Raw genomic sequence first — 21,016 nt, 5'->3', positions numbered from 1 at the left:
ATTGTATGTGTTGCTTTTATTATAAATTATTATTTTATTTTGAGAGAGGGTCTTGCTCTGTCACCCACTGCAGTGGTTTGATCACATCTCACGGTAGCCTTGACTTCCTGGGCTTAAGCAATACTCCCACCTCAACTTCCCAAGTAGCTGGGGCTACAGGTGCACACCACCGTGCCCAGCTAGTTTGTGTGTGTGTATATACTGCATATATACACACACACATATATACACATATATACACACACACATATATATACATATATATGTACACACACACATACACACACACACACACACACACACATATATATATAAATTCACCCACAAATTCTCTAGGAAGCTTGTTAAAATGCAGAGTCCTGACTTCCACTCTCAGGGACTGTTAGTCAGTAGGTCTGGAAGGCAGTGGCCTCAGGTACATTAAAAAATGTACAGCCATTTTTGGCGATTATGAAAAAGTCAAGAAACAATAGGTGCTGGCAAGGCTGTGGAGAAATAGGAATGCTTTCACACTGCTAATAGGAATGTAAATTCGCTCAGCCATTGTGGAAGACAGTGGTTTTTGACGTAGAAGATAAAACATTACAGAGAATGTATCACCTACCAAAGCCTTCCCAGTAAAGGGGCAGAGTTAAGGTTTTAGGTCAAGCTCATAAGCTGTCTCCAAGTTTGTATATGTTCTATTTCAGTACGCTGCCAACTCCAGAAATGAGGACGTTTGAGGACAAATAGCATTTTAAAAGCTAAATGAGGATGTAAGGCATGTTAAGTATGTTCTCCCATTCTATGATTGCTCATTAGCAGGTGAATTATCATTGTCTGGCGGCTTTGCTGTAGCCAGTGCTACATGTGCATGTGTTTATATATTTTTATATATATACACATGTGCATGTGTTTATATATTTTTATATATATGCACACAACGTGCATGTGTTTATATATTTTTGTATATATGCACACACACACACTATATATATATTTATATATATATATAATTTTATTTTACTTTTTTTGGTAAAGATGAGGTTTTGCCATGTCACCCAGGCTGGTCTCAAATTCTGGGCTCAAGCAACCTGCCTGCCTCAGCTTCCCAAAGTGCTGAGATTACAGGTTTGTGCTACTAAGCCCAGACTCGTTTACTGTTTACAAAGTCATCTATTCACTCAGTTACATCAATCTTAAGCACCAATTAATTGGTAAGAAAGAAAGAATTATAAAATCTTGGAATCACATATTCCTATTGAACCGTAGAATATTACAGGCCTGAGAATTATATGTGTGTGTACAAGTGTATATGCTTAATAAAATGTTTTGATACGCACAAAAGAACATGTTATATAATAGGTTTTGTATACCCAGTACCCATATTCAACAGTAATGAAGAGCTTGCTACCATTGCTTTAACTTGCTATTTACCTATTCATTTATTTTCTAAAGTATTTTAAGCAACTCCAGAGTTCCTATCATTTAACCTCTCCTTTATAATCCAATTGTGCCACTAGAAATTATGGACACTTTCTTATAGAACAAGAATGCACAGCTACTCAGGAGGCTGAGATGGGAAGATCACTGGAGTCCAAGAGTTCAAGTCCTGCTTGGGCAACAAAGCAAGGCCCCCATTTCTTAAAAAGTTAAATAGAAAAATACGCAAATGCTGTTATCATGTGTAACACTATCAACAATAAGATAGAGGTTTTTTCCAAAATAGCCATTTTGATGGCTTTGATAGACATGATGTGCCTATCACAGCTCCCTGTCCACACTTTTTCTTTTTCTTCCCAGTAGGAATTGCTGGGTTAATCACAGTAATTCTCAAAAGCTGGCCTGCCAAGGTGAGGGGACTATGCCAACAGTAAAGGGAGTGGAGAGCAGCAGATGGGGTATAGGAAGGAACCAAAAAGGGATCTTGGTGCTTCAAAGGCAAACCTTCAAAGTCCCCGGAAGACCAAAGGTAGCTACATAAAAGGACCACATTTAGCTGCAGAACCCCCAAGGCTGGAGAAGAAAAGGAGATCAGACAGAAGAAGCCACAAACAAACCTCACTGAAGAGCCCCCTCACCCCAGAGCTGAGACACATCACAAAGTGTGGGATCAGAACTCTACAGAAGCAACTCGAGGCAAATGGGGTCACGGGGACATCTGTCTATGTCTATAAAGTACTCAAACAGCAGGACGAGAGATAACAAAGGCAGCCAGTGATCCAGATATTAACCCTAATATTAAGGCCATCCTGATGTCCAGCAATCACAGTCCAGATGTCCTTACCCATGGGAAAGGAGGGGATTGGGGTAGGGTCCTCACTGTTCACACCACAGTCAGCCTGGTGGTGTGTAACCCCCGGCTGCACACAGCAGCTGCCCAGGGAGCTCCCTCAAGTTCCAATGTTCAGAGCCTACCCCAAGAGGCTCAGAATCATGTGGTCTGGAGTGGGGCTAAGGCATGCATGCTTTCTAAAGCTGTCCAGATCCTTCCAATGTGTCTGAGGGCTCTGATCTAAGGCAAAAGCAAGGTTCTTAAATCAACAGTCCATTTGATAACACAAACAGATTTTTGTTTTGTGCAGGAGATGGTGGCCTTCATGTTAAATTTTAAGAAACGGATTCCTTTAAATCCTTTAGTTGTGCACATTGAGCTATTTCATACAAGACTCCAATTGCCAGGCTCTCTTGAAATAATCAGAAGCTCTGGCAATGTGAGCTGCATTTTCCCAGGGTCAGTCTCCCCTTTAGACCACTGACTTGTGCCGTATACTTGCCCCTGAGACAAGTGAGTTGGGTCAATCTTGTCCTTAAGGCATGCTGCCATTCAGATCTTTCTGTGGTCTCTCTTTAGATCACGCAAAGAATAATTCAGCTAAGACCACAACAGTGATTAGCTTCCACTTGCAAATTTTATTTTTTTGCTACTAGGATGAAGAATAGACAACGATAGTAAATACTTACTGAAATAAATAAAATTGGGAAACTTCTTTTTCCTCGGGTGGATTGATGATTTAAACAAGGGTGAGAAGAGCACTGGCTCAAGTCAAGATTCCCAATCTCCAGCTCTAGTTTTATTACTGACAGGATTTTGGGCAAGAATCTTAAGCACTCCAGGTCTCAGTAATTTCATTTGCACGTGATGGGCTGCGGGTGGCATGAGCTTCCATTGTCTTTTTGTTCTTGAGTTCTACATTTTTATAGGTGCTAAATGACAGCAAGAGGAATGCCCAGAAGGGATAAAGCAGCAAGTGGAACAAAAAAATTGCACTTCCAGCTCGTCTTGAGTCTGGACATTGTTCACAGATGAACATATGAGCTGTTCATGCATCAGTGAGTACCTGGCCACCTTGGAGATGAGCCAAACGGAACTGGAGCCAGGAGGAGGCTTTCCCAGGAGTCCCTGCCTGGCCTCCCAGCAGCACACACAACCCTGTGCTGCAGGTGGCCTTTCTGTAAGAACATCACGACATCTTGGAGGTCAGCTGTTGGGGATTCAGCACAGACTGATCCTCTCCTTCTAGCTGGAGTCATGAGATTCACCTGCCTTCCCTTCTTGCTCTAGAGAGAGCATCCTGTACTCAGACAAATAAACAGTTTGCTGTTTTCCTTATAAACAGCTTAGGACAAAAACTACAGGCAACAAAAGGGGAAAAATAATAAATCGGACTTTATCAAAATTAAAAACTTTTGCATCTCAAAAGACACTATTAAAAGGGTGAAAAGGCAACCCACAGAATGGGAGAGAATATTTGCCAATCACCTATCTTATCAGGGATGAATACCGAGAATATATACAGAACTCCTAAAATTCAACAATAGCAACAACAACTAACAAATTAAAAAATGGGCAAAAGATTTGAACAGACATTTCTCCAAAGAATACAGACAAATGGTCAATAAACAACTTAGGGAATACATAAATAATGGAGGGAAAGGAGAGAAATGGGATGCCTTCTTCTCCTGCCAAGCTGCTTCTAGGTACTTCATTCCTCGATCCCCTGTCCTACCTGGCAAGAGAGAAGAGTTGTGTATCTGAATGGCTCGAATTAATGATTTGACCCCATTACTACCAGTTGAGGTCACTGTGCTTTAAAATGCATAAACTGTGACTCTAACCCCTCCCTCTCTTTAACATCCTCTTCGAGCTGTAACCCCTCTCTTTAACGTTGTCTTCAATTCCATGGGGGCAGAACTGGTTGACTGAGCAAGGTCCTCTTTGCTTGGGTTAAACTCAGCTATATCTTTTCTCCTTCCTTGCCCTTGTCCAAATATACCTGGGAGAATGACTTAAGATGAAGTCTCTCCTACAGATGTGGTCTCTTATAAGTTCTTTTTAATACGTACATCGGAGAGTTCCTAAGTGAGCTAGTCCCAAGGATTGGAAAGGGGATAGGATGGAGGAACAGTGATCCTTTTACAGGCTTTAACCAGAGCTAACTCAAAGCACAGGGCACTTGCAGAACTATGAGTAGAACGGTCCAGCATCCTTATGCTGGTATAGCTTCTTGTATGTAGAGTTCCCTTAACATTTCTGTAAGAGGAGAAGTAGATGGCAAACACTGACTTTAGGACTCTCCTGGAGTCTCGCCATAATACCAACCAAAGCACCGAAACTCTCACCTTCATCTTCATTAAATATAAGCAAGTAGACAAGAAACTCTAATGAAAGTTCATGAGAGAGAGGAGTGTGTAAGAAGCTCAAATACTAGAACCATATCTTTCTAATTATAGCCCCCGTTGGAATTATCTGCTGGCCCAATTCGTCATTCAGCAAAAAAGACTCTTCCATTTCATGCTTTTAAAAAAAACAAGTCCTAGGTTGGATATCTAATTCCTTTCTATTCTTCAGTTTAAAGCACAAAGGCTTTAGAATTGGGCTAAAGGGGTTACTTAAATCCCTAAGCTGTTGCTACGCTATAATTTCTGGTCTGACACAAAAAGTTTTCAAACATTGTTTTTCCCTTTCATTCCTCTACCTTCTATGTCCTTTCTCAGGGAGTAACTGCAGCTCTGACTATAATCACATTTAAGAGACTATATTTTCTCACACTTTTCTGACTCAGAGTGTCACCTGAGGGACTTTGTTTAGTCATATTAGAGGCTTTTGCAGAGATCTAATTCCCCAGTTATAATTCACAAGGGCAGCATTTACGTTCCTCTTAAGGGATTTTTTTCTTTCTCTTTCTTTCTTACGTTGACTATGTCCTTGATCCACATAAAAGGATATAATCTTGCTTGTTACTTATATTGTCTGTCTGTGAGGACAAATGTTTCATAACGGGGCTGTTTCCTAAATGATAAATCTATAAACTTGTAATTCTATCAGGCCGAGATATTTAGGTGGATTCAGATGTGTCCCGTCCACTGTTTCAGCACTGATTTCCCCAGAAATGATGACAGGTTTGTAAGTAATATTAACTGTCTTTTGTAGTAAATTACATCTTATAATCGCCACAGCGTTCGTCTCTGGCCAGAGCAGTTATCAGCTGAAGCAAATAAAGGGTTTGGAGACTCTGCTATCTGGTTCCTTTCAGAATGCCAGAAGTCCTCTATAAACACGAGTGTGCAGAATGAGAGGTCATCTTTTGAAAGCTATAATAAAACATGATTGTAATGGAACATGTGACAGGCTGCTTAGCAGAGCAGCCTCCTGACAGTGGCTCAGCTGGAGCTCGATGCTGGGCAGGAAGGGAATGGGGGAGGAGAGAGAACCAGGTAGGGGAGGACTGAGAACAAAAGCTCCGGGATTCTGTCTGGTGGATTTTGTGTTCATCAGCACCACCATTAATTTCACGGAAAAATGCGTCTCTGAGATGACAAAAAGTAATAATAATCTGAGTCTGTGTCCCACTAAACTGGGTGATGGGTCCTCTCAGGAAAGTGAGAAAAATGAGCTTCAAAAACCCATGAATGCCTCCCTAACCCTTTTTCCTCTACGTGTTCTGGTCCCAGCAATGCCACCCGGATGCCCTCTGCCGTTACCTGGGCTTTGGGAAGAAGACAGCAATAGGACAACCTGTTGCAAACACTTACTGTGAGTTATGGACTGCGTTCAATGCTTTGTTGATTGTGGGTTAACACTTTGTACCACTGACAGAACATTTACTATGTGTTGGGTGCCGTTCTAGTTGCCTAACAAGTGTTAGCTTATTTAATGCTCACAGCTCTCCAAGCTAAGTGCTCTCATTAATTACCTTTCAGAAATACAGAACTTAAGGTTGCGTTAAGTTAAATGCACCTGCTCAAGATGGCGTAACTAGGTGGTGAGCACTGGGATGGGAACCAGAGTAGTGGAGACGTCTGGCTCCACAGCAGCAGTTCTGAACCACTCCGCCATATGGCTGCTGAATAGTATTACTGTCACTAGTAAAGGAATGAAAACACTAGCCCTATTTACAAAGGGGAAAATCAAGTTTTTGCAAGTAAGAAGTGGTAGGAGTTTTGTTACTGGCTTGAGAACTGAAGTTCCTAACCACTAGATTCTCTCACTTATTAATGTTTAAACCTTTTCGATGTGTCACTTAGTATTTTTTTGTTTTAAGGTTCCTTGTTATTCTTAGTTAAGCAAAGTATTCTAAGACGGATGGTGTATGTTCCCAGAGTACTTTAACTCCCAAGCAAGAGACTTATTACCTAGGTCACAATTTCCCCAACACACGCAACCATTAGAGGACCCCTGGCTGATTACAAATTTAAAATGGATTCAGAAATGTGGTTTTGCTTTATTGAAGTTAGGCAAAGCCCCAAGAATAGCGCAGTCATCGGTACCCACATTCTGGATAATGATTTGCAACATGTCTGTGGATGAGAACAGTAGAGACATGGGGGTGAGAAGAGAAACATTTGTTACAGGTACATGGATAACGCCAAATGACCATGTCAGATTATTTGGAACATACCGACTGGTATTTATTTTAATCTGAAACCATTCATCTTCTCACCTCCCAGAGAAAACCTTTATTCACATTCTGAGACAGATCTTGTCAATATTCACCCTACATACTATAAATTTTTAATAAATACCATACTTTATGGTTTTGTTCTTGGCTTTATGTCTTTATGAAATCTTTCATTTGACACTATATGTGTGTGTATGTGTATATATATATATACATATATATATATATATATTTTTTTTTTTTGAGATGGAGTCTTGCTCTGTCACCAGTCTGGAGGGAAGTGGCACGATCTTGGCACACTGCAACTTCTGCCTTCTGGAGTCAAGCGATTCTCCTGCCTCAGCCTCCTGAGTAGCTGGGATTACAGGTGCGTGCCACCATGCCTAGCTAATTGTTGTATTTTTAGTAGAGACGGGGTTTCACCAGGTTGGTCAGGCTGGTCTCAAACTCCCGACCTCGTGATCTGCCTGCCTCAGCCTCCCAAAGTGCTGGGATTACAGACGTGAGCCACCACGCCCTACCAGCCACTACATATTCTTAAAAATCATCTTGAATGGTCACATACTGTTTATCATAAGTATAGATCGTAAACTACAAGTCCTTTTTTATTGAACTTTTAAGGTGTTTCTCATGTTTCTCCATTATACTTAATATTGGACTAATCATCTTTGTATATATCTGTCTGACCTCCTCTTTAATTTCTACAGACTGATTAATAGGATTACTACTGGGAGATGACAAGAACATTAGTTTCATAATACTAGATGCAGTTTTACTTTGTACTGGCCAATCAATTCACATCTACCTAAACATCTACTAATAGGAGAGGAGCTAAATAAATCAGGTCCATACATAATATAAAATAACATGCAGCCTTTTAAAACAGTAGATACGAAGTTTAGATCCTGACAAGAAAGGATGTCTTAATTATATAATGGAATGAAAAATAGGCAAGTTAGAAACTATGTGGTGTCTGATCACATTTAAAAAACCCTACATATTTTTGAATGCATGTTCTGCATATAGGAAACAGATGTGTGTGTGGAGACATGGATGTGGATACATTGGTATATGTACAGGTGCATCTATAAGGATGCCTTCTGACACAAGTACCAGCCAAACCTGACCAAAGTGACCGTAACCATAAAGATATTCATTTTGTCTTAAATAAGAATTCCAGAATAAAGGGCAGCCCTGGACTTTCTGAGCAATTCCATGATGTTATTAGGGACCAAAGTTCCTTCCACTTTTCTATTTCACCCTCTTTAGCCCAATAGAGGTTTGTTCTGAGGATTCTCACTTCATGGTGTCAAGATGGCCATGGCAGCTCCAAGCATCAACACCACACCCAAAGGCAAGGCACAGGTAACCATGAGTGCAGCAGAAGGTGGCTGCTTATGTGGCTTTTTCCTTTTAAACTGGAAGAAAATGCTGGCCACTTTCCCTGTGGACTTCTTTCTGATGCTTCAGCAGCCAGAACTGGGTCCCTGTTTTTTGTTTTGTTTTGTTTTTTGAGATGGAGTCTTGTTCTCAACCCAGGCTGGAGTGCAATGGTGCTATCTCAGCTCACTGCAATCTTCCACCTCCTGGGTTCAAGTGATTCTCCTGCCTTAGCCTCCTGAGTAGCTGGGATTACAAGTGCATTCCACCATGTACAGCTAATTTTTGTAGTTTTAGTAGAGACAGGGTTTCACCATGTTGGTCAGGCTGGTCTCAAACTCCTGATCTTGTGGATCCGCCCACCTCGGCCTCCCAAAGTGCTGGGATTACCGGTGTGAGCCACTGCGCCCGGCTGGGTCCCTGGTTTTAAGGGAGGCTAGGATATTGAAGATCTGGCTTATCTAGATGGATAATGGAAACAGGGAAAGGAAAAGGAGAGTCAGATGGCTTTAGGGTATAAAACTGACACACATTACTGCAAAACAAAGGTAGGTGAATATGCACCCAACTACTTCTCCACCTCCTTGGATGCTGGAGATGAGATATGAAGATAAGAGAATTGTCCTTAGTAATTTATAAAATGTGCTAGGTTTCATTTTATACAGTGGATGTCAAGTCCTTTTGTAATTTATCCAGAAAAGGAACAGAACACAGCAACTCTAGTTGCAGTCAGGGTGACAAACAGCCACTGTAGGGGGCAAGAAAATCAAACCTTTACCTAGTTGATAAAAAAGCTTTCCGATAAGTTCCCCTCGTGAGAGCTCATTCATTCAGAAAAAGCTGTGCTGGTGGCAGAAACCAGGGGCGGCCTGGGTTTAACTTAATGCTGTGTTTATGTATGAATGTATCAAGGGTGTCTATATTTACATCTTTAGCTATTTCTCTATCTCGATATATCACTATATAAACTATCAGCTGTTCTCAATTGTAAATGACTTATCCACCAGGGTACGTTTGTGCATTGTGTGTGGCTGTGTATGCATGTATGTCCAAGAAGGCAGAAGGGCTTTGCTCAGAGCCCAGCTAAGACATACAATTCAAAAGACTCAATACAATCAGCTGTAATTAAAATGATTATCTAAGTCACACATATACAACATATGAACAAGCCTACTGAAAATCAAGTTGTTTTCCAGTTCAGCCTTTTATTTTGAAGTTCCATTCTCATTAACAGTTACCCATCTCTTGTCCCAGAGTCGAGGCTGATGCAGAAAGTAAAAATGGCAGGAAGACAGGAGTGGGACCCCTCCTTTTGCAGTTAATTTTTTCCTAGTAGGAAAATTAATACACCTTCATATATTTACATTCTACAAGTAAACAACTGCAATGACGCACCCCAGGGTCAAAGTCAGTATGAAGTGCCTAGTCAATTCAGTGAGAAAAGAATAGGATTTTCAATGAATGGTGCTGGGATAACTGGATATCCACATGCAAAGATATAAATGTAAACCCTTATTTCACCACATGCAAAAGTTAACTCAAAATGAATCCTAGGCCTAAACGTTAGAGCTAATACTAATACAACTCCTAGGAAAAAAAAAAAAAAAACCATAGGAGTAAATCTTTGTCACCTTGGGGTGAAAAACAGATTCTAAAAAGTGACACCAAAAGAATAAAAAATAGAAAAATTGGACTGTATCCTTTTTTAAATTGTGCTGCTAAAATCTCTTATAAGAAGTAAAAAGGCAATCCACAGAATGAAACAGAATATTTTAAAATCATATATGTGATTTTAAAGTTTTTATTCAGAGTATAGAACTCGTATGTACAACTTAAAAATTAAAAAGTTCCATTAAAACCCTTATATAAAACAATTTAAAAAGTTTCCAATAATAAAACTTAATAAAAAGACAAATAGCCCTATTTTACAAGTTGACAAAGTATTTTTTAATAGGCATTTGTCCAAAGAAGATAAAACAAATGCCCAATAAGCACATTAAAAAGATGCTTAATGCCAGTAATCACTAGGGAAATGCAAGTCAAATCCACAGTGAGCTGTACTTCACACCTATTAGAATGGCTATTGTCCAAGAGAAATAATAACAAATACTGGTGAGGATGTGGAGAAAACGGGAAGCCAGAGACATTGCTGGTGGGAATGTAAAATGGTGCACCCACGTTGGAAGACAGTTTGGAAGTTCCTCAAAATGTTAAACATAGAGTCCATATGACCCAGAAAGTCCACTTCTAGGTATATATCCAATAGAAATAAAAACATAAGTATGCAGAAAAACTTGTACATTGATGTTCATAGAAGCCTTGTTTCTAATAGCTGAAAAGTGGGAACAATCTAAATATTTGTCAACCAATGAAAGAACAAACGCAACACGGTATATATATATAAGGGAATATTATTTGGCTACAAAACATGAATTAAATTGACACATGGTACAACATTGATGACCTTTGAAAACATTATGTTTAGTAAAGAAGCCAGATGCAAAAGTCCACATATTATATGATTCAGTTTATATGACATTCCAAAATAGGTAAATCTATAGAGACACAGCAGAAGGCTGACTGCAAAGGGCTACAGGGTGGGGTAAGGGTGCACAGGGTGTGAGTACTAATGGGGACAAGGTGTCTTTCTGGAGCAATAAAAATATACTAAATTTAGAATGTGTTGATGGTGTGTTGATGTTTGCCCAACTCTGTGACTATATTAAAAACCACTGAAGGCCAGGTGCGATGGCTTATGCCTGTAATCCCAGCACTTTGGGAGGCCGAGGCAGGTGGATAACGAGGTCAGAAGATCAAGACTAGCCTGGCCAACGTGGTGAAACCTTGTCTCTACTATAAATACAAAAATGAGTCAGGTGTGGTGGCACGTGTCTGTAGTCCCAGCTACTCGGGCGGCTGAGGCAGGAGAATCACTTGAACCCAGGAGGCGGAGGTTGCAGTGAGCTGAGATCGCGCCACTGCACTCCAGCCTGGGTGACCGAACAAGACTCCATCTCAAAATAAAACAAACAAAAACAAACAAACAAACAAACACGAATAAACAAAAAGCCAAAACACTGAAGTGTACACTTCAAATAGGTGAATTTTGTGGCATATACATACCATATAGTATGTGAACCTCAATAAAACATTAACAAAAAAAAAGGTACAAAGAATGAGTGTGTTGGGTTCTGAACATACTTATTTAGTGGTCCTAGCCCTTTGGTATTGGCCCAAGCAATTTAAATAATAAACTAGTTGCCCACAATTGAAAAACAGGAGCTTTTGCATTAAAAACCTAGATTCTTGACTTTTCCTGGAAAATCAGAGCCACTGATTCCTACATGTCAACAATCTGTGAGAGCTGGGCAGCCTCTTCATCTGTTGCTGAGTTTGCCACAGACCCCACCACCCGCTTTTGTATCTCAACCTAAAATTGAAAGTCAGCCACCATTTATAATCGCACAGGCATTCTCGTTTTCCTCATAACATTGGTAAGGATAGGTTAAATATGGGATCTTGTCTGCCTTCCAGGGTCATGGGAAGAATGGCTGTCTGGCTCTTTTAAATCTGAACTTTATGTTTCCTCCTTCCTTTAGTAGCCACCAACATTTAGCATTATTGGCTGGAGGCACCTTCCTGGGCACTTCACGCTCTCGCTAGACAAAGGATTTCCCCCCATATATTCTTGCTAAGCTCCTGTCATTCCTTATGAATTGCTTCTCCACTTCAACTTGATGAGGACACATTTTGTGGATACAGATGAACTCAAGCATCCTCAAACAGTGTGATGTTCCCTGGGTAGTTAATAAATATTCAGTCCAAGCTGTAACATTGGGAGGAGGGAGGCTGGAAACTTCCACGTGCATGACTAATCCTAAACACCAACTTGAACAAAAGCAGTGGGGTGGGGTGGAGTCTACAATGACAGTAAATCGCTAGGCAATGAGAGACAAGCACTTGAAACATCTTTCCTAAATTTCCATCATTCAGAGATCACCTTCCCAATACTGCCATCTCTATAGTCCTCATTTAAAATCTGACATATGCTAATGCCACCTGCCTTTCTGCTATCCAATTACGCCTCCTCTCTGTTCCAGTGCTACTGAATGTCGTGCCTCTGTAAAATAAAGAAAAAGTAAAATATGACTTCTTTCAAACAATTCACCTTTTTATTGGCATACATTAAATTTTGAAAAATAAATGAAAAGGGCACTCACATTACCAGCATAATTTGAAAACCAGGAATGCAATCAAGAAGAGAAAGAACCTATAAAAACAAATAGGACCAAAGCAAAGCCACAATCCTTGATTCTAGATGGATCCCATTGTCAGCCTGGGGCTCAACTCTCCCTCTAGTACGGGGAAAACTAGCAAATGTCATCAAAAAGAAGCGATCACCAAACTGAATATTTCCTCTTGAGGCATCAGGAAACTCTTAGGAAAAAGGATAGGCAGATCATTTTTTTTTTCTCTGTGATTCTGCATGATTTTAACCCTTTCTTTTAGTGCCTGAATTGATTATAACAACACCTGGTACACTTACACCCTGTACTGAGCAATACATTTTAGGGAATACATGAGACCCAGCAGGGCAGAGAGAGATGGGTACATGGAAGAGGGTGATCTCCACTCTTTTATTTTTTGAGACAGAGTTTCACTCCTGTTGGCCAGGCTGGAATGCAGTGGTATGATTTTGGCCTACTGCATCCTCCGCCTCCCAAGTTGAAGTGATTCTCCTGCCTCAGCATCCCAAGTATCTGGGAGTACGGGTACCTGCCACTGCACCCAACTAATTTTTGTATTTTTAGTAGAGACGGGGTTTTACCACATTGGCCAGGCTGGTCTAGAACTCCTGACCTCAGGTGATCCACTCGCCTCGGCCTCCCAAAGTGCTGGGATTACAGGCATAAGCCACCATGCCCAGTCGATGATCTCCACTCTCTCTGCATAATCACATGCTCAAAAACCCCTGAGAAAGAACAGCCAATCAGCAGCTTGACTTGGTGAATAGAACTAGAATCCAGTATTTTAATGTCCAGGGAACATTTGCCTTCTACAGAATATCCCCTGTTTCATCTGCCAGTGGAGCTCTCTGTGCATATCTGCACACAGGTGGGTACACACACACACACACACGGCCTTTCTCAGGGGACTGTGAGCTTCAGAACTAAACAGATAGCAAATTCCATCACTTAGTTGCAGAACTTCAGTTTCCCCATATGTATAACTTTTCAAGGCAAAGAAAGCCATTACATGGTGGAGCCAGTATTTGGACTTACGTAGTCTGACTCCAAAGTCTCTCATCATATTCACTATCCTAACCTAAATGTACAAATGCATGGTCTATTTTACCACTGGTCATTTCTTAGGACTGTACAATTCTTGCCATGTAAAATGCACTCATCCATATGACACCATTGTTTCTGTATTACGAAACAAAATATTCTTCCTAATGGAGCGCCCATCCACAGACCCTTTGTAGATAGCTAAGAAAAGGTAGAAGAAACATATAAAAGGAGATAATATCCACCATGGAGGAAGCTTATCATTAATATGTATGTAATGTCCATCTTACTGCCTTGTACCACACAAAAGAAAGTCTAATGTCTGGTAGTTATTATTCTTTCAATTTTCCTAAATTGAAATATTGCAGAGACGTTAAAGGAGGGACAGAAAGAAAAGAAGTTGGAGAGACGCATGTGAAATTTTAACTGACTCAGTCATCCTACCCTGACATTGGAGCATGTGTCTAAAGTCTCCACATCTCCAATTTCACACACATGAAAGTCTGAAACTGTTAAGTTTTATATTTACAACTATACGATTAAATAATAGGATGCTTAGGAAGGCATACAGCCCAGAGTAGACACCCAGCAAATATTACTTAACATCTCTGTCTTCTGTGAAGCCAGTTCCAAATACAAAACTCCAGTTCACAAAACAAATGCATTTTCTCAAGTCCTTTCCCAAATTCTTTCAAAAGGGTTCCTTCATGTAAAAGATGCTAATCTTGTTTTAAAAAGCGAGGTTAGTGCATTTAAAATGCATCTCCTTCTTCATTTATAAATGCAGACTCTGCTTTCTGGGCAACTTTCCAATCAAATATAATAGTACAAATTAGATAGAAATCAAACTGTAGAAAAAGCAGAAGGTACTAGAGTTGCCCCGTGTCACAACAGCTAAGACTAAGACAGAGAGCTACTGATGAAAAACAGTTTCTATCATCTGACAAAAATGACTGGGTCACTCCCAGCGCATAAATGGTCTCCTCTCCCAACCCTACCAGGAACTCAGGCAGGGGTCACCCTGCTGTTCTTTTTAGAAAGGACTCTGTATAATATGTATAACACAAAGGTTTTTATTTTTCCTTTTTTTTGTGAGACAAAGAGTCTCACTAGGACACCCAGCCTGGAGTGCAGTAGTACAATCTCAGCTCACTGCAACCTCCGCCTCCCAAGTTCAAGTCATTCTCATGCCTCAGCCTCCCAAGTAGCTGGGACTACAGGCAGGCACCACTACACCAGCTAATTTTTAAAAATATGTATTTTTAGTAGAGTTGGGGTTTCGCCATGTTGGCCAGGCTGGACATGAACCTCCTGGCTTTAAGTGATCTGCCCTCTTCAGCCTCCCAAAGCGCTAGGATTACAGGCATGAGCTGCCATGCCTGGCCAGGTTTTTCAATTATGAATGTATTTATTGTATAATATATAGTATGCCAATTCTTAGACAAAGAAATCTGAGAATAACCATAGCACTTAATATTTCACATAGGCTATCCTGCCCAGCTCACAATTATACTTGTCCACATCTTGCAAGTACCAAAACCAAGTTCAGAGAGGTTGTGTAACTTCCCAAGGTGTAGTCCAGCATGGGGACCCATGCATTGTGACTCCAAAGTCACATGCATGGTCTACTTTTGCCACAGGTCATTCCTTAGAACTGTATAATTCTTGGTATGTCAAACGCACTTGCCAATATAACATAGCTGTCCCTGTATTATGAAAAAAAAATATTCTCCCTAATTCTCAAACACCCATCCCAACACCCTCCAGGGACAGCTAAGAGAAAGTTGAGGAAATGTACGACCATCAATATATACCCTCCTCCCATTTTCTAGAAAGATTCCTAGTATGCATGTAAATATCCTCCGAATGCAGGGATGAAGAGGCCTCCAGCTAGGCACCATAAAGCCAATTTAGCTTCTTAAGCTGAGAACTGCTTTGTGAAATAATCCTGTAGAACTCTCACTAAATGAGTTACAAACTAGTCGCATGGGGCTTTCATTGAATTCACTCCCGAAAGCTATAAAGGACAATTGTCTCTGAACCAGGTACATCAAATACAGGCCTGCTACTGTGTAAAAGCATGGAATTCTATACCACCTACACACACAAAGAAAATTAGCTTTTGATTGAAAGGAAGCACTATTGAAAAACCCCAGGGAGGTGGGGGAGAAACAACAAAAATGAGTGGCACCTACAGGCAAATCCAATGGTTGAGGCCATTTGGCTAAGGACTTTCTTAGTCTGAAAGGGGGAGAAAAGTACAATTTCTGAGGATCATGAAAGATAATCGAACGGAATCAAAGAAAAATAGTAGCTCTTGAAATTCTAAACAAGGAGAATTTAAATATGCCATGTGAACATAAAAGTTTCCCACACTCCATTCTGAGTATTTAATGCTGGAAAAATGGTGATGCATGCAAAACACTATCATTCTTCTCTCAGTTGTCACTATTTCAGTTATCTTTTCCCTTTCCTTTATCTTTTTGACCGTAAGATCCCCAACCAAGACTTAGAGCTACTTCTTGACCTTTCAGAAGAGGAGTAACTCGAAATTGTGGTCATTATTGATTCTTTTCTTCAAGCCCACGATGTAGCTACAGGTGGAGTTGAAACTGCCTTTGTAAAAATTATAACTGAGAAAATCGAAACAGTGAAAGAGAGATATGACCTAACTGACTCCATCTTGCTGCTAAGCTCCAAGCTGTCCTTGTTCATTTCTGGGCACAGGCTGAACTAACTTTGGAAGGAATCTAGTTGACAGTTGAATGTTGAAACGAAGATGAGAACAGCCCTTTCCCAAAACAAGCCCCCTTTATGCCTGGGAACTAGACTGCCTTTGCAAGACTAACAAACTAGCCACACGATTAGAAATTATGGTTTAGGAGTCATGCAGCTAGGAGCTGCAAGATTTCCAACCTCCCCAGATTGCTCCTGGGATAACATCACTATTGTAAAACCGAAGATGAATGGTCGAGATATTTTGCAGACTCTGCACTTGATGGATCAGCAGGCACCACCCACATCAATCAACTGGCTCATCTGGTCTTGTGGACCCCACCCAGGAGCTGACTCGTCTCCGACCTGACCAGTCAGCTCTCCCACTTTCTGACCCCCTACCCACCAAATAATCCTTAAAAACCCCAATTCCTGGGTTTGCAGGGAGACTAATTTGAGTAATGATAACACTCTGGTCTCCCATACAGCTGGCTCTGGGTGAATTAAACCTATTTTCTGTTGCAATTCCCCTGTCTTGATAAATCAGCTCTGTCTAAGCAGCAGGCAAGGAGAGCCCATCAGGTGGTTACAGAGTTCTGTTATTTTTGCCAAATAGTTTCAAAATAGTTTCTTTTCTGGCAGTGGTATTCTAACTGGGTGCCATGGTTCTACTAAAGTGGGTACAGCCAATATTTAGGGTTTTTTTTTTTTTTAATGTAGATGGAATGATAAAATTAGAAAAGCACCATTTCACTATCAGTGTAATAACCCATTCTGAAAACGTTCCTCAATGATGAAAGAATGATGGAATAAAGGATAGTTAGGTAGTATCAAAGTAGAGACCCATAGGTTATTTCCTACGTACAAGACTACTTTATCCTGGGGAAATCTGTCAGTTACCCAGTGACCAACTTTACTGCCACACATCATGGGAGAAACTGCCATCAAATGCCCCCAGCTAAGGAGGCAGTGAGACTGCTGTCAGCACGGCCTGGGGAGCACTCTCCACAAAATGTTGAAGTTGAATTAAACGATGAGGAAATCATCAAGTCCTGATTTTCAGATGTTCTACAAGAAAATAGTCCAAGACTAATTTTTTAAGTCAACATCACAGAAGACCAAAAAATGCAGGGAGGAAGGTGCATTTCTCATTTTTTGCTTTTCAGACTCCACTCTGTTGCCCAGACTGGAGGGCAGTGGCATGATCTCGGCTCACTGCAACCTCCGCCTCCTAGATTCAAGTGACTCTCCAGCTTCGGCCTCCCGAGTAGCTGAGATTAAGGCTGTGCACCAATACACCTGGCTAATTTTTGTATTTTTAGTGGATGAGAGGTTTTCATGTTGGCCAGGCTGGCCTCGAACTCCTGACCTCAGGCGATCCACCTGCCTTGGCCTCCCAAACTGCTGGGATTACAGGCGGGAGCCATCGCGCCCGGCCAAGGGTACTTTTCTAGATCAACAACTGTGAAAGAAATAAGGACAACTAAATGCAATGCAAGTTCCAGTTAGTATCTAGATGAAAAAAAAAAATAAGAATTGTTTTGTGGTTGCGTAGCAAAACTGCCTTGTTTTTTTTTTTCTGTTTTTTTCCGAGACAGAGTCTTGCTCTGCACCCAGGCTGGAGTACAGTGGCACAATCTCAGCTCACTGCAACCTCCGCCTCCCAGGCTCAAGCAATTCTCCTGCCTCAGCCTCCTGAGTAGCTGGGATTATAGCCTTGTGCCACCACGCCTGGCTAATTTTTGTATTTTTAGTAGAGATGGGGGTTTCACCATGTTGGCCAGGCTGGTCTCGAACTCCTGACCTCAGATGATCCGCCCACCTCGGCCTCCCAAAGTATTGGGATTACAGGCGTGAGCCACTGTGCCTGGCCAAAACTGCCTTGTTTTTAAGAGAAGCATGTTGAAGCCTTCAGGCATGAGTTGTTCATGGTGTCTGCAATGTTCAAATAGTCCAATATATATGGGAAGTCAGGGAGTAGAAAGTAAATGTCACAAAATGTTAATCGTTGGTGAAACTAGGCAAAAGTTATATGGGTTTTCACTGTGTGTTTTAATTTTTCTACAAGTTTATATGTAAAAAGAAGGTTGAGGAGAGTTCTTTCTTTGAAAAATCATCTCTCCGTTTTTTACCCTAAAAACCTGTACCCTAGTAGATTTTAACTCTCTTTTACTTGTCTGTCATGGCTCTGGCTTCTTCTAACATTAGGATGCATTAAAGAAAGCCAACCACACAACTGGGAGTGGTGGCTCATGCCTGTAATCCCAGCAATTGCGGAGGCTGAGGTGGGTGGATCACTTGAGGTCAGGAGTTCAAGACCAGCCTGGCCAACAAGGCGAAAACCTGTCTCCACTAAAAATACAAAAATTAGCCAGGCATGGTGGCGCGCACCTGTAATCCCAGCTACTCAGGAGACGGAGGCAGGATAATTGCTGGAACCTGGGAGGTGATGTTTGCAGTGAGCTGGGATGGCACCAACGCACTGTAACCTGGACGACAGAGTGAGACTCTGTCTCAAAAAAAAAGAAAGCCAAACTCAGAAAAATACTGTATTCTCTCATTTGTATGTGAAATCTTAAAGAAATGAACCCATAAATGCAGAGAACAGAATGGGGGTTACCAGTGCAGAGAGAGGGGAGGTGGAGAGACATTAGTCAAAAGGATACAAAAATTCAGTTAGGGAAGAGGAATAAATTCAAGAGACCTTTTGTACATCATGCAGACTACAGTTAATAATAAGGTACTGTATACTAGGAAATTACTAAAGGAATAGATTTTAAGTGTTCTCAACACACACACACACACACAGACACACACAATAATAGGGGAAGTAATGCATGTATTAATTTAACCCATTTAAACCCAATTTAAGCATTCCACCATATATATATATAATATATATACACATATACAGATATATTTCAAAACTTCACATTTTACATAATATACAATTTTTAGTGTCAACTTTTTAATGTTAAAGACTCAACTGAAGAAACCTTTTCCCTTTCTCCTATAATCAGTTCATATGGTAATAGTGCAGTTAATACAAAACCCTGTTTCTTAGGATGGGTGAGCAACTGAGATCTGGCCAGGACTTATCCTGAACCACTGAAGAGAAGGTTTTCTTTGCCATCAGGCTCCTGAGCTGGGATGATGTAAGCGTATCCTTGCTGGAAGCCATCTTGCCACTGTAAGGGAACAGCCTGAAAATACACGGCATACAGAAGAGTGTGTAATCTGGGAAGAAGTATTCCTGGCAACATCATCTGATCATCTTGATTCAACTTTGCCCCAGACCAGCTATATATACATAGATGTTTCAGGCACATGAGAAAATCTTTTTTTTTTTTTTCCTTAAACCCATTCAAGTTGGGCATATGTCACCTACCACTGAAAAGATCTCTGATTAAGAGAAGAAAAGAAAGTCACAAATGGGTGATGCACAAAATTAAGACCCACTGGAGATGGATTACTACTGGGTCCATTTATGCTGCTGGTTTTGCTCATGTTATAGGCATCTTAGGAATGACTGTTTCTTCTGTCATCTATGCACAATACGGAATACTCTGAGGTTGCAAGATGGGAAGTTCAAAGAAATTGTTGGCTTTGACATCTATCTATCTGAGCAAATTGGGATTTTCTCGATACTCTGTAGTCTGAATGTATAAACAACTGCTTACGGCTGCCATCCAGACCTCTTGATTCTAAATGTCTGAATCAATCATAACAAACATTACTGCAGATGATGGATTTATAAGTAAATGTGATGCATTTCAAATTAACCATAACTTTACTATTAAATTAAATACAGCTAGTACCTGTTTTACACATTGCAGTATATATTAATTCACTTATTAGGGAACATGTATTCTACTGTTTTAAAAGTTTAAAACTGTTGTTTAAAGGTATCTGGACACACGTTAATTAAAATACAGAAATAATTGTGTATGATGTCTACTACATGATACTTCTACAATACTCGTGCATACCTATTTTACAGAATTACCTTAAAATTATCCATTTTAATGCACATACCCTTACATAAATTGTCAGAGCAGGAGAGAAGGAAAAAAAAAACAAAATTAGTTTTGCTGTGATGACCAGCAAGGGTACACCTGTTTTTGCCCCCTTTGAACTGCAGTGAACAGGTGCATGATTACGGTTATCATTCCGAGCATTCACCATTGCTTACTGCATTATTCTTAAACAGAAAGAGTCTGTGTCTTTGATCTAACCAGCAACACAGCACTATCACAAGACTGGAAGAGCCCCATGCAGCCCACTGCAGGGAATTAAACAGATCTCAAAGTCACAAAGGCAAGGACCTTGCAAAACGTCAAGATGAAAAATGGCACTTGAAACATGTCTTCTGAATGTGACATGGGGGATCTACGGTTCTATTCAGAAGGGACTGAGAATACAAGTCAACCTTAGAATTAAAATTGAAAACAGAGTCAAAGTAAAAGGCAAGAAGAGATGACTCCAAAGTTTTTGAGACTATAACAGCACCGCCTCACACCATACATGTGTGCAATGACAATGCGTCATGGCAGCCCCACAAATGTACCTCTTCTTTCACACATATATGATGATAACGGTGTCCTCTTCTCTAAGACAGGAAAGATGATAGTTATCTATTAAGGAATCGTTTTGGAAAAATAGCCTGGAGGACATTAGGATTCCTGGCACTGCCTTGGAATAACCTTTTTCTTTGCATGAGGCTGCCAGAGATTAAAATGCTAACCATTGTGT

At 40.6% G+C, this 21,016-nt stretch overlaps 1 protein-coding gene and 1 long non-coding RNA gene across 4 annotated transcripts in view; one reads left to right on the top strand and one right to left on the bottom strand.

Annotated features, from left to right (window-relative positions):
* The window catches only part of LOC105467818 (RNA binding fox-1 homolog 1), a 2,482,591-nt gene that overhangs the window by 1,102,774 nt on the left and 1,358,801 nt on the right, over nt 1-21,016 (bottom strand).
* LOC105467816 (uncharacterized) overlaps nt 1-21,016 on the top strand; it is a 47,742-nt gene that overhangs the window by 19,657 nt on the left and 7,069 nt on the right. For 2 of the 3 annotated variants that reach the window (XR_011616089.1, XR_011616090.1), the window contains exon 3: nt 5,935-6,016. This is a non-coding gene — a long non-coding RNA (uncharacterized lncRNA). Of the gene's footprint in view, nt 1-5,934; nt 6,017-7,127; nt 7,320-21,016 lie in introns of those variants that run through there. The other variant, XR_011616088.1, reaches the window with a different exon arrangement.

This window comes from Macaca nemestrina, chromosome 18, assembly GCF_043159975.1.
Source record: "Macaca nemestrina isolate mMacNem1 chromosome 18, mMacNem.hap1, whole genome shotgun sequence".
In the NCBI taxonomy this organism is placed as follows: Eukaryota; Metazoa; Chordata; class Mammalia; order Primates; family Cercopithecidae; genus Macaca; species Macaca nemestrina.
The sequence above is the reverse complement of the archived record's forward strand: the minus strand, read 5'-3'. Positions and strand labels throughout refer to the sequence as shown.